The sequence below is a fragment of the Macaca mulatta genome, chromosome 8 (genome assembly GCF_049350105.2).
Source record: "Macaca mulatta isolate MMU2019108-1 chromosome 8, T2T-MMU8v2.0, whole genome shotgun sequence".
NCBI classification, from domain to species: Eukaryota; Metazoa; Chordata; class Mammalia; order Primates; family Cercopithecidae; genus Macaca; species Macaca mulatta.
The window spans coordinates 100313566-100335614 of NC_133413.1; the positions used below are offsets into that span (position 1 = coordinate 100313566).

Sequence of the window (22049 nt, forward strand, 5' to 3'; positions counted from 1 at the left end):
GGATCATGAGGTCACTCAGTCCACCCTGGAATGGAATGCCCACTTGTTGCTTGTTCAGGGAACTGATGATGCCAACAATTCTTTGTCTTTGGTATAATCAGACTCTGAAGTGGGTCCAGCCCACTCGGTACAGGCTGCCAATGCAGGCAGCATCACTTCCAGATAATTGCCCTCGGCTCTGCTGACTCGGAAAATCAACTCCCAGTCAGACAGGGGGCCCCTATTCAGATAGGACCAATGTTTCTTAACCTGTTTTTAGGGGTTGGGAGGTGCTGGAGGAGATGCATGAAACACTTTGAAATAAAAGTGGATTCATGTGAACCCTGAAGCCAATGTCAATGAACACCTAAAATAAGATTAAAAGTAAACTATTTTGCAAAACCAAGCATTTTCTTTTCCCACTTTTAAAATATTTTCTCCTAGAAACGATTTGAGTTGGGTAAAGTATAGCTTTCAGTGGCTTATTTAATAGATGGAGAGACATCAGAGTGATTTCTGACACTCCTTATGACCCAAAATATTATTCAGCAGCAGCTTGTCCTGGATATTTGTTCATTCTATTGTTGGCATTGGCACATCTGGGGAAGTTCGTATTTCCATCGAAGAAAAATACAGATTAAAAGAAAAGTACATAGTAAAATTTTATTTCCACTGAGTGAGCTTGACAAGCTATTACAACTTTCACTCCTAAGCTCAATGTATAAGATGTTAGTTATCTAGAGGTTATAAATCACTTCCTACACATTTAAAAGCAGCAATACATGCTGAGTTATGGCTATGAAGAATCTCCCTACAGCTATTCCAAGAGTCAAGACAGTGCCCTGACCACCATGTTTACAAGCGTTTTTGACTTTGCAGTATCTGCAACTACAGATGGCACACACAAAGTATCCCCAAACACTTTTTGGCAAAACCAGTTTGGAAACCTTTATCTTACTCATGAGGCATGTTTCTGTTATGTAACACAGCACACTGTGAAGAATCACAAGGCCTGGAAGGACTGTACCCTCTCCGGAATTTCTAGATCAGAGGTGAAATAACAAAAGAATATGAACTGATAAGACTATAAAGAGAAAATGTTTTATCAAGTTGTAGTTGAGGGAAATTGTAGTGATCCACCCAAAGGCCTGTTATTTGCTCTGGTAAATATTATCATTTTACTGTTTTACAACTGAAGAAGCCAAGTTTGGGAGAATATAAGTAACTTTCCCAGTAGCACTGCTAGATAATATGACAAAGGTAAGATGACAAAGTCCAATGATCCCATATTCCAATACCACATGGATTCTAACATCCTTTCCTTAACTGAATATATGTGAAAAATACGATTGTTTAGTTATTTCAGATACTATGGGAGGCAACATTAGTGTGAATAATAGAGTGTAAATAAAAGAAACATTTTCTTAAACTTTGATATGTGTTTCCATATCTGTGTTTGAATATGGATGTTGCTGAAATCCTGAAACTTCATAAAACTGCCTCATTCCCCAAAGTCAGGATAGAAATTTAGGTATTTTGATTTCAAAGAAAATCTCATATTTCTTTCCTTTTCAATGGCTTTTGGATTTGGAATTTCCAAGGCACAAAATGAGATTAATGTACTTATGGGGATAAAATAACTGATTGGAAATCAGAATTGTCTGAAACACATGGTTACTGTTTTGCAAAATATAATCTAGGGTTATACACAAGAAAGGTGATAATGTTAACAGAGAAGTTACTAGATCTGAGCTCGTGAAAATGTCATTGGAAAGTTAAAGACAAAATTTATTTTAGATAAGTCTGTATTGTTTATGCATTCACAGGACTAAGTAGGTGATACTTTAGTAACATGCCTTGCTATTTCTAAATCATGGAGAGACAGAGAATGCTTAGAACTAAAAAGGAAGTTGAACTAATTAATCTGCAGTGATGTTTTCAGAATGAAATGTTATATTCTACATTTCGGAAAGAATTACACTTTGCAGCCAGCTAAAGATCTTGGAAAGGAATACAAATATTAAACATCCTGACAAATACGTTCCTATCTACAAGGTATTTAAATTCCTACAGCATATAACAATGGAAAATCTAGATAACTAAAACTGTATTACACGATATGGGGTTGTAGTTTTCATTAAATAATAATACAACATCAAAAATATTAAACTAACAATAAAAGTAGTATATACTTTTAGAAATTAAAAAAATTAAAAAGAAAATTTTAAAATTCAATATACTGGAAGGTAAAGAGCAAAAACAAATATCAAACCATGCCAAACACAGATAAAGATAACATGTTGATATGTTTTCTTCCTATCTTTTTTTCAACTGTAAGGCTTGGGCATTTTTTAATTCATATAATTGAAACCATGCAAATCTGTACACTTGTTTAGAATTCTGTGTGAATCTACCCCATCTTATTTAACCATTCTCCTATAGTCAGACATACAGAATATATTTATTTTCTTCAAATATAAGTAACATTGTTACTACAATTATATTGAAAAAAAGATTGTTTCTAAGAATCTTTTGTTGCTAGCAAAAGATGGTTGCTAGCAAGAAGATCAAACTATATGTCATTGAAAATTTTATTCAACATTACAAACTGTATTTCATTACTTCTATGATGAACTTTTTAAAATATTTTTAAATTTCTGAATCTGTAATGCAACATACAACCAACCCATGCTGTTAAATTTCATTTTTGGCTAGGCAGTAGTTTTCATTGCCTTTGTGTGTGTGAACTCAGTGGGTACACCTGGTAGCAACAACTGGATCACAGTACCCCTCCACATTTTGGTTCACAAACTCTAAAGGGGATCATTTGAAGAAGAAATAACAGTCTTGGCTATTCCCTGAGAAATTTCTATTGACATCCTTCTGGCAAGATCAGGAACACACATTTCAAAATTTACATACTGGGATTTAGCCACTCTCACTGAAAGAAAGACATAACATTTTATCCTTGATAGCACAGGAGACAAAATTATTTAGAGAAATGTGTACACAAACAACTCCAATAAAAGAGTAACACAGAGATCTGGATTCTGAATATAAAGTTGTTTGCTTATATTTTTCGTTTTATACATGCATTAGAAATATAAATAATAAAAATTCATGTCTAAAGAATTCTAAAATAACTAAGTATAAAACAAATATTATAAATAAGAAATTATTGTGTTAAAGTACCGGCAGCTTTAGTTCTTCCTTAGTGATAAATAAAGTTGCATCTTAAAATTGAAGGAGTTAAAAAAATATGACATTCTGACTACTGACTATTTAGGTGAAAGGCATTTGAAAAACAGCAGGTGCAAAAAGATCACTCTGAACTCTGTGCTGTTTCTTAAATGCAGAAGATGAAATTCCCACGTGAAGGATGCAACATCCTTATCCTCAAGGACAAGAAGTCAAGACCAAGAGAATTATATACAGACCTGTTAAAAGAATTCTTATCTTTGAAGCTCCCTACATAATTTAGTTGCGTCTTCACAATTATTCTTTGTCCAATTCAGTATGTAAGTAACTGACACTTAACTGGTTCTTTAGGTCTTCATGTCTTTATGAAGATGCCAGTGCAATATACACTTGTATTAAATAGATTTGTGTGCTTGTCTTCTATTGATGTATCTTATGTCGATTTAATTTTCAGACTCAGCCAGGATCCTAAGAGGATGGTGGTAGAGTTTTTCCATTTCTACGGTTTCTTGGAATAAAGATGGGAATCTAAAAGACAGGAATGCCTACTTAGGAGGCTGAGGTGGGAGGATCACTTAAGCTTGGGAGATCAAGACCAGTCTGGGCAACAAGGCAAGACCCCATCTCAAACAAGCAAACAAGACTGGGTTGCTCCACTTGCTCTGGAGCCTGAGGAGGTGATCCTGGGAGAACTGACAAAAGCTGGCAGAAGGCAGGAATTCTTAACAAAGTCAGTTATCCTGGGTCTCTGTCTATAGTGTCTGGTTGAGAGAGGAAGACAAAAAAATTTTCCTTATTCCTTCCTTTCCAAATTCAGATTGGCAGAAGAAAAATCAGTTCTTTGAATTGTGACCCTTTTGAATTTGGATCTGGCTACTCCTTGGTCATTGATCCACACTTTCAGGAATGGTCCTTGTTTTCCTTGTTTCTCTTTTGTATTATTTGTTATAAGGAGCAAATTCACAGTAAGATTCTCCTTTTATTTTATGTCTTGAGAGCTCAGCTTTGTGACTAGTGAAAATATTATCTCTGCTCTCTGCCAGGCATTGGGGGTGCAAGTTGTTAGGCTTGCATCAGGCGGCTCAGCTAGCCCACTGGCTAGGTGTCAGAAATACAAAGTGTCTCTTAGTGTGACTGACCATGCCATCTCTCAGGAGAATTTGTCTTAATTGTCTCAACCTTCCATGCCTTGTTAACAATGGAGGGCTTGGCTTTCTCAGGCTATTTTTAGGAGTAACTTTGGATCTTGAGGTGGACTGCATCTTTTGCACCCTCTTTGGAACACATTCTTGCATTTAAGATGAAAAGACTTCCTGATTTTAAGCCATAAAAAAAGCTTAATAGTTTTTAGTCAAAATTAAAGTAGGTATAATTATTTAGTAGATTTGCTTTTTTTTTTTTTTTTAACTGAAAGTATTTTTATGGATAGCTCTCATTCTACAAACAAAGAAAAATACCACCAAAACTGTCCTATTGTTACCTATGGGAAGATATGTTTTAAAGCAAGAAAATAAGTGCTTACATAAAGTATTATCTCAGGACAAATAAAAACTAACCTAAATGTTCTTTAAGGTCATGAGATCTGAGATAATCCCTGGTTTAAAAAAAAGCTAGTTTGAGGTTAGTGGTTTAATTAAAGCAGGCATACCTTCAGAACTGTCAACATTAAATATAATGCATACAACTTATTCTACCTGGATTTACTAATAAAAAATCTTACATATGTATGATTGTAAAATTATAAATTCAATATAAGAATAAAATGTACAATAAAAGTAAATTACCTAATGTATGTCGAGCATGACAGTAAAACAGAAAAAGGAAAGGCTGAATGTTTAACTTCGTAGGTGCTTTACTTCAATAGTGTTTAATACTTGCCTAATATATATAGATAAGGATAAAAACAGTCAGTAAAACAGTAAGTTAATGATGATATGTAATGTCTCATGAAGTGTTCACAAACAATTCAAGTATAATTGTTAAAGTAAATTAATAAATGTAAATGTAAATAGAACAGTTTATAAACTTTTCAACACTGATATGTTTTATAAGCCATGTCTACCTAAACATAGTTTCCAGAATCTTTTCAGTGACTTAAAACCTTAAGTTATATTAACTGAAATGATGGATATTCATGGAATGTCTAGATCATTTCCAAATAAAATATAATACTCAAATATTAATTGCTGAAAATAAGTTTGTCTATGTTTGACTTATTGTTACAGAGGAACAAAAAATATTTGGGTCTATTAATAAACATATCCTATGCCACATTAACAAATTGTGCTGTAAGACAGCATTTATTTCCATAAATTAAGAAATAATATATTCACTGATTTATGAAAGACAATGCTTGCTTCCGAGTTCTCACTAGAAACTAAAGTCACTAGGAGTTAAGAATCTAATTAATGTATATACTCAAAATTACTAGAAATAATAGGGGAAACAACTTTGTATACAAAGTACACAAGGAAAATAAGATATTTTTGGTAAGAAAAGTTATAAGATATAAAAGATATATTTTTGTTATGGAAAGAGTAATTCTGCTTTAGTTTAGAGGTATTTCAAAGGTTGTTTCAGAAAGAATCAATGAATAAAAGATAAAAACTGAAAGAATACAGAAAGTCAAAAAGAGAACAAAACAGGAAATCTTATATAATCAAGCTGAGTAAATTGAATGAATTTACTACAAGTTTTTTTAGAATAAGCCTTAATATAAGGCGTAAACTGATGTAAAACTAGAATTTGGTTTTCTCTGTTAAAAGAACAAAGTTTACTTGGAGATTAGTCTGACATTGATAAGAAAATTATAAAACCATTTTACCTTTTAAATAATTTGCCTACAAAACAAAGATTTTGTGTTTTTTCAAAATAATTTCTTGTGCTTCATGTTGTCTTTTATAAGGTCTCAACAATTTTAAAAAACTGAGCCCTCTCTGTTAAAGAAGTTAAGCTTTTCCTTACAACCTTTTTTAAGTTTCCATATTTGCCTTTAAAATCTTTTGTTACTCTGGTATGGTTTCACAGTTAATTGTGATCCTCTTTTATCAAGCGTTTAAACATTTTGACACTTTTGACAACTTTCTGAAATCAAATTTTTCTTTTCTTTTTTCTTTTGAGAGGGAGTCTCACTCTATTGCCCAGGCTGGAGTGCAGTGGCACAATCTCAGCTCACTGCAACCTCTGCCTCCAGGTTTAAGCGATTCTCCTGCCCCAGCCTCCCAAGTAGCTGAGATTACAGGTGTCCACCACCACACCCAACTAATTTTTGTATTTTAGTAGAGACGGGGTTTCACCATATTGGCCAGGGTAGTCTCGAACTCCTGACCTCAAGTGATCCACCTGCCTCAGCCTCCCAAAAGTGTTGGGATTACAAGCACGAGCCACTGCACCCGACCAGAAGTGTTCAAAATGGGATCCTGAAATGTCTCAAAAGCATTTATCCTCTCTCCTTCTAAAAAGAGAGATCCTAAACTAGGCTTATTTGGTATGCTAAATGTACATGATATGCATTGTTAAATAATAAATTATATTTAACCTTCTTTGAGCTATATTTGTTATTAATATTACTATTTTCAAAATACTCATATTACTAGTTTCCTCTAATATTTGACTACAACTCTCCAAATTAATATTTCCAAATTTCTCCCATCCTTCTGACTTGAAATCACTAAAAAGTTAAAATTGCCCTTTTCCTAAGACCCTGAAAGCTGAAATGGACAACCTGATATAAACTTCAGAGAAATCATTCTATGAGATCATGTGTGAACAACTTTCATGCCTGCTGCTATACAGATCACTTAGAAAGTTCATCAGAACACCCAATGGCATTACCAGAGATATTCAGACTACAAACCAGGAAATTCATCACAATTGCCACTACTTGTCCTCACTCCTCGATCTAAAGATGCTTAGAGCCCAGCATTTAAACATCTTCTCAACTTACTGCCCATTGGACTCAAAAATTGGGTTTACAACTTGCTCCAACTATTACACTTTTCCTTTTTTTCTCCCCCCCAAAGAAATGCCTCCTATACAACACTTGTTTGCTCACATCATCTAGAGGCCTAACTTAGATGGGAGCCCACCTACAACACTGCCTCCTAAAATGAGATACAGCTGCTTAACTGGACTGAACTATTCTCATAACTAAGACTGATCCATTAAGATTTGGGACAATATACTTAGAATTGTTATCTTCTGCTTGCTCCAATTAATGTTCTTCTCTCCCTTTGCAGATATTTTGCTACTCACCTGATTTTTATCTTCACAGCTAGTGATTCAGCTTTTTAATAACTTCTAGGGAAGTTCCTGAGGGAGGAAAATGTAGTTAAAATACTGACTATTTAAGTTAAAGGCAATGGAAAAACAGTAGGTGTACTCTGATCTTTGTGCTGTTTCTTAAAAGCAGCAGATGAGATTCCCATGTAAAAGATGCAACATCTTTATCCTCAAGTACAAAATCAAGAGCAAGAAGTTTACACATAACGTGATAAACTAACTCTTCTATCTCCCCAAATAATTTATGGTTTCTTCATAACTTACTATTCTTTATCCATAAGTAAGTGACTGTGTTTCTTCAGGTCTTTGTTTATGATACCTCCAGTGCCACCTAAAACTTGTACTAAATAATTTTGCATGCTTTTCTCCTATTGATCTGTCTTATGTCAATTTAATTCTTGGACTCAGCTGGGACCCTAAGAAGACGGAGGTGGAATTTTGCTGCCCCTACAAGATCAATGACGTTTTAGATCCAACAAAGCACAGTGTATTGCCAAATTACTCTTCAAAGGTGTTATATAAATTTACAAACCAGTGAAGTGTGATGGTGGCCAAACAGTTAAAAATTTTTAAATTATATTAAAATATTTTAAAATTCTATATTACATATAGAATATATTAGGAAATGAAAATAGGGTAATATAAAATACAAAAACTTATTAAAGCATTCATATTATGAAAGATTACTTAAATATAAATTTACACACATCTTTCACCTTGTGCAAATTAGGTGCATAAGAAATATTTGTTGATGATAATGAGCTTCTTAATGCTACAGCAGCAGTGTTAAAGTATAATATTATTGAGGTAATAGTTAAACATGACATATTTTGACATTAAAATAGTCTGCCTTTTGGCCAGGTACGGTGGTTCATGCCTGTAACCCCAACACACTGGGAGGCCAAGCTGGGCAGATCATTTGAGGTCAGGTGCTTGAGACCAGTCTGACCAACATGGTGAAACCCTGTCTCTACTAAAAATACAAAAAGGTTAGCTAGGTGTGGTGGTACACGCCTGTAGTCCCAGCTACTCGGGAGGCTGAGGAAGGAGAATAGCTTGAACTCGGGAGGCAGAGGTTACGTGGGCCAAGATTGCGCCACTGCACTCCATCCTGGGCGACAGAGACTCCGTCTCAAAACAAAAACCAACCAACCAACAAACAAAAAACAGTCTGCCTTTTAAAAGGTATTTATAGTAAAGAAGAACTTACAACAGATTCACCCTCATGCCCTTCACAACTAATACGTCATAGTTTTTCTAAAACTGTGTTTCTTTAATTGTCAGAACAACAGCTGGATTTAAATTAAGATGAAGCAAGATCTGGAGGTTCTAGAGAATATAATAATAAAAATATAGAATAAAATAATTTAAGCTTTCATTTATTAAGTATCTATAGAATCAGGCCAAATACACACATCGTATCAAATAAAAATTTCATGCAGTAGGTATTATTATCCCTAGTTAACAGAAGATGAAACTGAATCTCAGGCCAAGTATTTAGAGCAAAATCACAGTGGCAGTCAATGGCAGAGAGAATTCAAACTTAGGTCGCTCTAACTTTGAAGCATTTTATAGTTTATTTTAATCATTACATTCCCAATTTGTAACTAAATACTAACTCTCCTCTGTACCCAAGCAAAATTCTGATCTCCAAATTACAGACACAAGACCTAAAGAAAATACTTCCAACATGTAAGACAAATGATTCATATCCCTTATAAACAAATCGCTCCCACAGACAAGGCTAATGATAGTCACAGGTATGACCAGGCAAGTCTAGGAACATAAATACAAATTGCTAATAAATAGTTAAGTAAATATTTAAAACATTTTATCTTACTAGTGACTGGAGAATGGCAAATTGAAGTAAGATACCATTTTTATTTATGAGAAAAAAATTCAAAACATCACAATGGAGGCCAGGATTTGTGAATTAGTACCTACAAAAATATGTATTACTATTTTTGGGACTATAAAACAGTACCTATTTTAAAAAGTCAAGATACAAATACCTTTTGGCCTATGGGGACTATTTCTTGGTATGTATCCTATAGAAATATTAACTCAAGTGGGCCAGGATGTATGTCTGACAATTTTTTTTTTTTTTTTTTTTTTGAGACGGAGTCTGGCTCTGTCGCCCAGGCTGGAGTGCAGTGGCGCTATGTGGGCTCACTGCAAGCTCCGCCTCCCGGGTTCACGCCATTCTCCTGCCTCAGCCTCCCTAGGGCTGGGACTACAGGCGCCCACCATCACGTGGTCCAGCTAATTTTTTGTATTTTTTAGTGGAGAGGGGGTTTCATCATGTTAGCCAGGATCGTCTCGATCTCCTGACCTCGTGATCTGCCTGCCTCGGCCTCCCAAAGTGCTGGGATTACAGGCGTGAGCCTCCGCGCCCGGTTTTTTTTTTTTTTTTTTTTTTTTTTTGAGACAAAGTCTTGTTCTGTCGCCAAGGCTGGGGTGCAGAGGCATGATCTTGGCTAACTGCAACCTCCACCTCCCCGGTACAAGCAATTCTTGTGCCTCCCGAGTAGCTAGGATTGCAGGCATATGACACAACACCCAGCTAATTTTTGTGTTTTTAGTAAAGTAGGGGTTTCGCCATGTTCGCCAGGCTGGTCTGGAACTCCTGGCCTCAGAGGGGTGATCCACTTCTGTCGGCCTCCCAAAGTGCTGGGATTACAGGTATGAGCCACTGTGCTCAGCCATATGTTCAAGAATATTCTTAACAGCAGTGTTGAAATTATAAAAGGACAAATTAAATCAGTTGGGGATAGATTAAATAAATTGTGGCACATTCATTAGAATATAATTCACACTTTTAAAATAATGAAGTAGATATACAAGTAGTGTAAGGATATCTGGATAAAAAAGCAAGTTGCAGAATAATGTGTTAGTTATGATACAATATGGTTAAAAAAAATAATGTATGTCTGTATTTTACAACAAAAGGTATAGCAGGATAGAAACTGAATTGTTAAAAATGGTCACATCTGGCTAGGTGTGGTGGCTGATGCTTGTAATCCTCGCACTTTGGGAGGCTGAGGCGGGATGATCACTTGAGCTCAGGAGTTCAGGACCAGCCTGGGCAACATGGTGAGACCCTGTCTTTATTTTTAAAATAAAACAAACAAACAAAAAAATTAAAGAAAAAGAAAAAAAAAGGTTACATCTAAGGAGGGAAAGTTGCAGGGAAAAGTAAAGAAACATCCTAATTTTGGTAAAATTTACTAATTTTCAACTATTATCATCATCATAAAAATATTTTTAAGTAAAAAAGATAAATATTATTTTATTTTTTATCGTACATTTTTTTGAGACAGGGTCTTGCTCTGTTACCCATGTTGGAATGCAGTGGCACTAACTCAGCTCACTGCAGGCTTGACCACCAGGGCTCAAGTGATATTCTTGCATCACTCTCGTGAGTATCTAGGACTATAGGCAGATGCCACCGTGTCTCAATAATTTTCGCTTTTTTTTTTTTTTTTTTGTGGAGACTGTATTTCTCCATGTTGCTCAGGCTGGTCTTGAACTCCTGGGCTCAAGCGAACGGCCTATCTCTCTCTCCCAAAGTGCTGGGGTTACAGGCGTAAGTCACCACACCCGGCCTGAGAGAAACATGTTTAAAAGTGAGAGAAGTACATTCCTAAACGTGTTGCATGGATAGAAATTGATTTGAGAAAAATCTCAAGGAGATCAAGTTAAGGAGACAGAGTTGCAAACCATTTAGTCCGACTGTCTCACAGTTAAAATTCCTCCAATTTGAAGATGCTATCTTCTGTTACCTGACTTTCTCATTGAAATTATTGGAGCGTAATTTATATACAATAAATTTCAATCAGTTTGAAGAGTACAATAAGTTTTTACAAATGACAGAAACACTACTATACATTTAGTTTTAAGGCTTCTGTGTCACTCTTGCTAAGGATCTGATAACTCATTATTTCAGGCACATTTACACTTTAACAGAATTCTGTTCACATCCTTTAAACCAAAGGGATAAAACTCTTGTTAGGATTCTTCTACTGAAGCACTTTATGTCAGGACAAACTATCCACGTGCCATAGCCCAGGCCACTCATGAAAGCAAGATACAAATAAGTATCTTTGAGATCTCTAGGGTCTAGACGAGTACTCAGATTCTAGAAGATAAATTACCCACTGGAATTCCCATTCATTTCCTATTTGTTCCCAGTTCACTTGCCCCTGTCAATTCTCTATGCCCCAGCTTCTCAGTTCAGTAGCCTCAGTTTGATAGTTCACTTTTTGCTCCCTTTGATTTTGGGTAACCTGTGAACCCTCCCCCTATTTGCTGTTTTCACCTTGGCTGGCTTCTACAGTATTTGCTCACTTCATTCACAGGTGCATCTTCTACCCCCACCTAGCCACTTGGAATAAACTGTCTAACCCCCAGCATGAACACTTAGAACTTAGCTCAATTTTTTAAGGATAAAAAATATTTAGGGACTTTTCCCTGTCAACTCACATCATACTGTGAAGAACTGTTCTGTGTTCATGGCTAAAGCTGATCCTCTGTTCTTCCTTTTACATCTTTTAATTTTATATTTGGTTTGCTCTTAATACTGACTAGGCTCTTTGACCCAATCTCTAACTGAGCAATCTTTAAACTTAAATTCATATTTGGGGGTAGAGATATATTATTATTATCATTTCTTAAACAGGGTCTCACTCTGTTGCCTGGGCTGGAGTACAGTCGTGAGATCCTGGCTCAGTATAGCCTTGACCTCCCAGGCTCAAGCAATCCTCCAGCCTTAGCCTCTCAAGTAGCCAGGTGTGGTGTTTCACGCCTGTAGTTACCCAGTTAATTTTTTTGTATTTTTTGTAGACAGGGTTTTGCCATATTGGCTAGGCTGCTCTCGAACTTCTGGGCTCAAGTGTTCTGTCCGCCTCGGCCTCCCAAAGTGTAGGGATTGCAGATGTGAGCCATGGCACCTGGCCTAGGAAATGACATTATAAACATCTATTTCAGTTGACCTTTTTCCCCCAAGCAGCCTGCATTACTTTTGCAACTTATTGTATTATGAAAAATCACTTTAAGACAAGAAGAGTAAGATGGAAAGTCACAGCTATTTCAAGGGAATCATTTGCCAGATCTTGACTTCATCTTCATGTGAACTGTTTCCCAAGAGATCTTTACCATGGCTCATCTCCCTCATTACAAAAGAAAGGCAAATTTCTCAATCATCCTGAACTTTACTATAATGCTTCAAGTATAAACACCTCCAGCATACAAAACGAAAGGAAAATCTGAAGTAGTAAAGTTGGCATTGAGAAAGTGGATTATTCTAATGACAGGGTAACAATAATCTTTGCAAGTGAGGGGTTTTCCCATTCTTTTTTTTTGAAACAGAGTCTCGCTCTGTCACCCAGGCTGGAGTGCAGTGGCACAATCTCAGCTCAATGCAACTTCCACCTCCTGGGTTCAAGGGAGCACACCTGACTAATTTTTGTATTTTTAGTAGAGACGGGGTTTCATCATGTTGGCCAGGCTGGTCTCAAACACCTGACCTCAAGTGATCTGCCCACCTTAGCCTCCCAAGGTGCTGGGATTACAGGCATAAGCCACCATGCCCAGCTGGGTTTTCCAATTCTTTGCTTTCAGCAGAACTGGAGGAGGATATAATCTATTATGTCAGCTGACATATATTAAAAATAACTCTTTTTCCTTTTCTTAAAACTGCATGTTAGAGTTGTGAGAAAAAAATAACTTAAGTCATTATGTGGGTTTTCTTTTTGAGGCATAACTTGGAAAGACTTCAAAATGACATAGCTACAGTAAAACTTTTTACATTTGCATCTACTTATTTATGTAAGCACAGTTTCTCAGGATGTAAAATATGCATATTAAAAAGTAAGAATGGAATTTATGCTGAAACTTGTCTCATTCTAGCAGCTAGTAATATTCATCAAGGTAAAATTATCCTAATTTGAAATTTAAAAAAATAGATCCACCCATCTCCTTAAGGGTGAAATTCCAATAAAAATTTAGCTTTTGTTTCTAATAATTGCATACATTTTATATACTATACTTCTCTTATGTACCAATGTATTATTTCATTGAAAACTCAAGAAAGAAACTTTAACACTCAGAGCTTTAGGATCACAAAATGTCATTTTATAATTCAATTAATATGGATATTATTGTTACAGAAAAGTATGATAGGGTGATCAAAATAACATTTTCAAGCTTAAAAACTACATTAAGATAACAGTATAAAGGGAGAATAGAATGAAAATCTGAGCTCAAAGAGAAGGAATTATGTGGTAATTACGACTGTTAAAGGGGAAATTGTTCATTCATATAAAAACACTTTTATTATGGAAAATTTCAAACATATACAAAAATAGAGAATGATATAGTAAACCCCTACCACCTGGCTTTAACAATTACTAGTATTTTGCCAATATTATTTCATCTATTCCTCCTTTGTTTTTTTGGCTGAAGTTTTAAAGGCAAATTTTAGATATCTGTTTATAATAAATCATGTATTTGTAAAGCAAATTACGATAGGTATCAATTTAGTATTGTACTTTGAGTTAATTAGAAACATTACAAAAGAGTAATATTTTTTAAAGTCCTTTTTTTTTTGAGACAGGGTCTCACTCTGTTACCCAGGCTGGAGTGCAGTGGTGCCATTTTAGCTCATTGAAATCTCTGCCTCCTGGGTTCAAGCAATTCTCCCACCCTAGCCTCCTGAGTAGCTGGGACTACAGTGCGCCTGGCTAATTTTTTGTAGTTTTTATTGAGACGGGGTTTCACCATGTTGGCCAGGCTGGTGTCAAACTCCTGACCTCAGGTGATCCACCTGCCTTGACTCCCAAAGTGCTGGGATTACAGGCGTGAGCCACCACACCCAGCCTAATGTCAAGATTTTTAAATGTCAATATTTAAAATATATAATATACAAAATTTACAATATACAATAATTAGACTATTTTGTTGATTCTAAGAAGGACATTAGTTAAAAAGGATAAGCATGACACATTGCTCTTCTTAAATTATTTTGCTTTTAAAAATACATATTTTGTTTTGGACATAAGTATAAATTATAACAAGAGAAGAATATAATATTTTGCAGCTTTAGATGCCTTGTGACATCATTATAGTCTGTCCCTTCTTTACAATTCCAAAATACAAGAATTCTGAACACTAAATTTTTCGTAAATTTAGTGTATGCTTATTGGGCAGCAGAATCCACCAGAAATGATGTGAAGTTAATTCACTTAATGTGAATATATTTTTTATTGCAAATATATTCACTATGTTTGACTAGAGAGTGCTGCCTCAGACCCTGATGGAGTATTACATGCATGATGAAAGGTAGCATATGTTTTTTCAAATGTCTGAAACATTTTTAACATGTGACCTCAAGGGTTTCAGGTAAGATGTTCTCACTTGTAAGTGGGAGCTAAACTATGAGGATGCAACGGCATAAAAATGATATAATGGACTTTGGGAACTTTGGGGGAGGGCGGAAAGGGGATGAGGGACAAAAGACTACACATTGAGTACAGTGTACAATGCCTGGGTGAAGGTGCACCAAAATCTCAGAAATCACCATGAAAGAACTTATCCAGGTGACCAAAAACCACCTGTTCCCCCAAAACTATTGAATTTAAAAAAAATTTTGGCCGGTCATGGTGGCTCACATTTGTAATCCCAACACTCTGGGTGGCCGAGGTGGGCGGATCACAAAGTCAGGAGTTCGAGACCAGCCTGGCCAATATGGTGAAACTCCATCTCTACTAAAAATACAAAAATTAGCTGGGTGCGGTGGTGGGTGCCTGTAATCCCAGCTACTCGGAAAGCTGACAGGAGAATTGTTTGATCCTGGAAGGCGGAGGTTGCAGTGAGTTGAGATCGTGCCACTGCACTCCAGCCTGGGCAACAGGGCAAGACTCTATCTCAAAAACAAAAAGCAAACAAACAAAATTTATTTTTTAAAGTTTCAGGTAACGGGTTGTGAACCTGTAGTCATATATTTAATTTAGCTGTAAAAAATTGACATGGTATATTTTCAAACCATTTATTGCATTATTTACTTTGCAGTTGGCAGTCTGCTCTCTGTTGAGTTAACGAAATGGAATATAGTATAAAGCAAATAAGCACCATATTCACATAGCCGAGGGCCACAGAAGCAGAAAGAACTATGCTTATAAGTAAAAATACTAGGATCTTTAAATGTAACTCAGCTAACACATGACAACTTTTTTTTTTTTTTTGGTATTAAACTTATTTTGTCTAAAATATAATCAAATGCTAAAAGCCTGTATTATTATTAGAACCATTTCCATCTAGAAATAGCAACTGATTGGTGAAATCACTAAAGAAACTCCATGCTGGAAATCTTAACCATTTGAGTTATTTCTTAAACTCCTCTTTGCTTCAAATACCTCATGCTTCCCAAGCCCTACAGTCCCTCCTTCAAATAATATAAATGGGACCTTTATGGCTTAAGTAAACAATGAAACACACTTTGTCTTTTAGAAAAACGTTCTGCAGAAATTTTCCAAAATAGAAATAGTATGCCTTCTTCACATTTTGACTGTGGCAAATGTTCTATTTGTACAATCTAAAAAAAGTTTCAATTGTTCAGTGTTATATCTGACAATCTCCAAGAACCAAAACCATAGTGAGTGTCAAAAATAGGCTGGGCACAGTGGCCCACACCTGTAATCCCAGCACTTTGGGAGGCCAAGGCAGGGGGATCACCTGAGGTTAGGAGTTCAAGACCAGCCTGGCCAACATGGCGAAATCCCGTGTCTACTAAAAATACAAAAATTAGCCAGGTGTGGTGGCAGGCACCTGTAGTTCCATCTACTTGGGAGGCTGAGGTAGGAGAATTGTTGGAACCTAGGAGGCAGAGGTTGTTGCAGTGAGCCAAGATAGTGCCACTGCACTTCAGCCTGGGCAACAGGGCAAGATGTCATCTCAACAACAACAACAACAAAAAGTAATAAAATAAAATAAATAAAGCCACAGCAGTAAGCATGTGAATAACAAAAGAATCTTAAAATTTGTTAGGCCAGGCGTGATGGCTCACGCCTGCAATCCCAGCACTTTGGAAGGCTGAGGCGGGTGGACTGCTTGATTTCAGGAGTTTGAGACCAGCCTCGGCAACAGAGCAAAACCTCGTCTCTACTAAAAAAAGCTAGTTGTGGTGGTGCATGCCGGTGGGCTCAGCTACTCTGGAGGCTGAGGTTGGAGAACTGCTTGAGCCAGGTGAGGTCAAGCCTGCAGTGAGCAGTGATTGTGCCACTGCACTCCAGCCTGGGGGACAGAGTGAGCCTGTCTCCAAAATAAATAAATACATAAAAATAAAATAAAATTTGCTTAACAAAGAGCATAACACTAAAAAATAGCAAAAATTAAAGTATTATTTAAGCCAGCTTATTGGATTTATGCTTTTTCTTAGGTGTTCAAAAATCAATTCTAGTTCTTAATAAGAATTACCTAAGTTATGGAGTTGTATTTACTAAGATATCTAAAATTAAAATAACATCATCAGGATGCTAATCAAAAGTTGTAAATTCTAAGATCAGTGAAAAATGTGAACCATAAGGTTTTATACTTTCTTCTAGTCTGGCAGGAGGTTTGGTTATTATTTTATTATAATTCATGTCTAGTCTCAGAACTGTTGTGTTAACTGAATAGTCACAGGACTAGGAAGAAGGGAAGATACTTTTTCCCTCCTCTTTCTCTAGCCTAATATTCTGGCTAATTTTTAAGTGATTTTTCTATTAATCACATGCCTACTGCTGTGATTTTACTTTTCACTGGACTATACTGCCTCCAGCCCTACTTCAGAGTGATCACTCTATCCCCTTATCCTCACCATTTAACAATCTCTCCCCAACATTTGTCCCTCATCTGTGGCAGTGCAAGAACCATGGCAGTCAGAGGTACCAGGGTAGTTGCAGTAGCAGCCACCTATTTAAAATAAAAAGCAGTGGAGAAGCAGACCACAAACCAGCACCAAGTCAACCAACAGGCATAACCAAACTCCTCTTGACTGCTGTCTAATGTTCACTGTCCCTTGACCCCATCTTGTCCTTTTTTTTTTTTTTTTGAGACAGAGTCTCGCTCTGTCGCCCAGGCTGGAGTGCAGTGGCCGGATCTCAGCTCACTACAAGCTCCGCCTCCCGGGTTTACGCCATTCTCCTGCCTCAGCCTCCCGAGTAGCTGGGACTACAGGCGCCCGCCACCTCACCCGGCTGGTTTTTTGTACTTTTTTTTTTTTAGTAGAGACGGGGTTTCACCGGGTTAGCCAGGATGGTCTCGATCTCCTGACCTCGTGATCCGCCCGTCTCGACCTCCCAAAGTGCTGGGATTACAGGCTTGAGCCACCGCGCCCGGCCGACCCCATCTTGTCCTAAAACATACACTCTGAAAAAGGCATGTAAAGAGTCAGCTCTGGGAGTTCCAACAGTAGTGAAAAGTAGTAACATAACATCATCATCAAGGAAGATATCGTAACTGCTAGATATTTATGCTTAAAACAGTATCTTGTAGCATTATACAGGTTCATATATATAAGATCATTTCCCATGCTCAACAATTTTCTAAGGCAGGTAAATCCGGGGAGGAAAAGTAGAGAAACTGAGATATGCAGTGATTTGTCCAAGTATACATGACTAGGTGCATATGGCACTGATGTTTTCAGAGTATAGTGGTTTAGAGTGTACTGGGGGTCCAGACTTTGAAGGTTGGAATCTTGACTTCACCATTTCTGAACTGTGTGATCTTGAGTAAGTGATTTAATCTCCTTATACTAGATTTTCACTGGGTTGTGTCAGGGATTAAATATATTAATATACGTAAAGCACTCTGGGATAGTGGTCAAGCAAAGTGTGTGCTTCTATTCACTTCCCAGGAAATAGCATTTTCTAATCCCTTGATTTGTTTAAGTAAAAAGAAAAGTCAACATTTTTGCTTCTGGCTTATACTGCTTGTCCAATCTTTAGATAAATAGCCAGGTAAGATTCTAAAAGAAGCAACTAGTCTGGGAGAAGCAACTATCCTAGGAAGGCACTAAATATAGAAGGTAAAAAAAGTAATCACTCACCAGTAATAAGCTCAGAAGGCAAAAATCCACCTGCTCTCAGAATGTAAATGAGAAGCCTGGTCGCTCTCTGAGCTGTTCAGGCTGCACCCTCTCATTCTGCATTAAGTAGTAATCCACCCATCCTTTAAAAACTACTGTTAACACTCTATTATCTGAAGGTAACTCAAGAATTAGATCCTCCTTGGCTTCGTTTATGTCCAATGATATACAAACATGATTTGTTATTATTAGGAATAAAATATATTTTATAATAAAAATATTTCCTTGGTGGTGTGAGGCTTACATGGATTAATATGTATAATGCTCTTAGAAGTGTTTGATGAGTATTCCAGAAGTGTTAATTATTAGTATGTGCCCTCTTCCTTATTTTCACCCACTGACCCCTGACAATCATGCCAGTCACACACTCAACCCTGCTTTTGGCTGTTTTCACTAAATTAACATAATACCTCTGGGACAACAATCTCAAGATGTAGTTCACTGTTCTAACTTCCACATTATCCGAGGTCTCATTAAAGGTTCATCTAGGGAAGAAGCCTGTGGGGCATTTGAGATATCTGGAAGTGGCTAGGTGTCCTTGCTGTAAACCCAGTCTGTGTCCTCGGGTAGAGCCCTCCCCCATTTCAGTGAGGAGCGGAGTCCTTGCTGAGGGCTTTAGGAATGGACTGTTGTGAGCTTTCCTTCTCACTCCCGTTCCCATCCAGCCCCTTGTGCTCCCATTACCAACCACGTTTCTAAATTTTCATTTGGATTGCTTTATTTCTGATGTAGCTTAGCTAGCCATGAAGCTCTGTCTTATTTACATAATTATGAGATTGATTTTTAAAATATATATATAAGAGAAATATGAGTCTTAAATTTTTCTTAAAAATTTTTTTCTAGCTGTTTGTCCACGTCTCCATGTTTCCATTTTCAGAACAAATTAGTTTTTCTTAAGACATTCTCTGCAGAAAGACAACACTGCATACTCAAATTCTTTAATTCATTTAAAGATTGTGTGATTCCAGATAAAGAACTTGTTTTTCTGGTAAGAAATAACTTACCTTAAGTGAATTCCTTACTTCTCTTAAAGCAGGGAGGAGCCTGATCTGTAATATAATCTGTGGATGTAACATTCGTTAGAACACAACATGGTTTGCTTTCCACTCTTTCATTTAAAGAGTTTTTTATTAGACCTTGGCCATATATTTGGAGAGAAGGAAGAGAACTGTGATAGAGATATGGCCATGACCATCTAGTTTTCTCAGTGGAAAACTGGATTTGATATAAAAAGACCTCAACTCTGAGCCAACCCAAACCTGTAGTACACTGGGGGATAAAAACACAGAAAAGAGCCAGGCGTGGTGCCTCACGCCTGTAATCCCAGCACTTTGGGAGACTGAGGCGGGTGGATCACGAAGTCAAGATATCAAGACCATCCTGGCCAACATGGTAAAACCCCGTTTCTACTAAAGTACAAAAATACAAAAATTTGCTGGGCGTGGTGATGCGTGCCTGTAGTCCCACCTACTTGGGAGGCTGAGGCAGGAGAATCGCTTGAACCCAGGAGGTGGAGGTTGCAGTGAGCCAAGATCGCGCCACTGCACTCCAGCCTGGACGGAGCAAGACTCTGTCTCAAAAAAGAGAAAACAAGCAAACAAACAAAAAAACACAAAGAAAAGAGTTCAGAATGGGGCTTACCTGGTTTAGATGTTTAAGTTAGTAAATCCCATGTTTTATGCCTAAAGGCTCAACAGGAAGGAACGTAATTAAATATGTTATGATATAAAACAATAGTGTAACTATTTGGAAATTATTAAAATAAGATTTTAAGAGAATATTAATAAAAGCCAAATTTTGAAAGTATGTATATATATATCCAGTATATGTTTATATGGGTACATATATGTATATTACAGAAGGAAATATACAAAAGTATTAACAGTTGTTACATTTAGCAGTATGATTCTTATATCTCTAATTTTCTTTTATTCTTTCTTTCTTTCTTTTTTTCTTTTTTTAAAGAGTCTTGCTCTGTCATCCAGGCTGGAGTGCAGTCGCGCCATCTCAGCTCACTGCAACCTTTGCCTCTCATGTTCAAGCAATTCTTGTGCCTCAGCCTCCCAAGTAACTGGGACTACAGGCGTGCACCACCACGCCTGGCTAATTTCGTATTTTTTTGTATAGATGGGATTTCACCATGTTGGCCAGGCTGGTCTCGAACTCCTGACCTCCAGTGATCCACCCACCCTGGCCTCCCAAAGTGCTGGAATTACAGGTATGAGCCACCACATCTGGACTCATTTCCTTTTTTTTACAGAAATATATGCCCTTTTTCTTAATTTCCTGTAATAACCATCTATTACTTCTAAAGTAGAAATTTAAATATATGTTAATGGAAGAGGGTTATTAGCTTAAACATGTTTGAAAATTATAGAGAATAAATGTTTTTGTTTTGTTTTTTGTTTTTTTTTTTTTTGAGACGGAGTCTCACTCTGTCGCCCAGGCTAGAGTGCAGTGGCCGGATCTCAGCTCACTGCAAGCTCCGCCTCCTGGGTTCATGCCAGAGAATAAATGTTTTAAAAACATTCCAGGCTGGGCATGGTGGCTCACGCCTGTAATCCCAGCACTTTGGGAGGCCGAGGCAGGTGGATCACAAGGTCAAGAGATCGAGACCATCCTGGCCAACATGGTGAAACTCTGTCTCTACTAAAAGTACAAAAATTAGCTGGGTGTGGTGGCACACGCCTGTAGTCCCAGCTACTTGGGAGGCTGAGGCAGGAGAATTGCTTGAACCTGGGAGGCGGAGGTTGCAGTGAGCAGAGATCATGCCATAGCACTCCAGCCTGGCAACAGAGCAAGACTCTGTCTCAAAAGAAAAAACAACAACAACAACAACAACAACAACAACAACAACAAAAACCTCTCCAGATATTTGATAAAGCCACAATGTCTCTTCCTAATAAAATTCATTTTTCAAGAATTACTAAACTGGCCAGGTCAGTGGCTCACACCTGTAATCCCAATGCTTTGGGAGGCCAAGGCAGGAGGATTAGTTGAGGCCAAGCGTTCTAACCAGCGTGGGTAATGCAGTGAGACTCTGTTTCTACGAACATTTTTTTTTTTTAATCAGCCAGGCATGTTGACATGTGCCTATAGTCCTAGTTACTCAAGAGGCTGAGGCAGGAGGATCACTTGAGCCTAGGAGTTTGTGAGGCTACTGTGTAGCCCGGGCAACAGGGTAAGACCCTGTCTCAAAAAAACAAACAAAAACAAACAAACAAAAAAACAAGACAATAAAAAACAAACAATCCAATAATGGGCAAAAGATGTGAATACCCACTTCACTAAAGAAGATATATGAATTGCAAATAAGCACATAAAAAGATGCTCGGTCAGGCGCAGTGGCTCACGTCTGTAATCCCAGCACTTTGGGAGGCCAAGGCGGGCGAATCACGAGCTCAGGAGTTCGAGACCAGCCTGGCCAACATGGTGAAACCCCATCTCTACTAAAAATACAAAAAAGTAC

The 22049-nt window shown here is 37.2% G+C and overlaps 1 long non-coding RNA gene across 3 annotated transcripts in view; it reads right to left on the reverse strand.

Moving 5' to 3' along the window:
* The window catches only part of LOC106999849 (uncharacterized), a 136715-nt gene that overhangs the window by 90856 nt on the left and 23810 nt on the right, over nucleotides 1-22049 (reverse strand). The window contains exons 2-3 of one of the 3 annotated variants that reach the window (XR_013397326.1): nucleotides 19585-19641; nucleotides 7432-7488 (exon numbers count right to left, since the gene is read on the reverse strand). The exons of 1 other annotated variant lie outside the window; for it this stretch is intronic. This is a non-coding gene — a long non-coding RNA (uncharacterized LOC106999849). Of the gene's footprint in view, nucleotides 1-7431; nucleotides 8026-19584; nucleotides 19642-22049 lie in introns of those variants that run through there. One more of the 3 variants, XR_013397327.1, reaches the window with a different exon arrangement.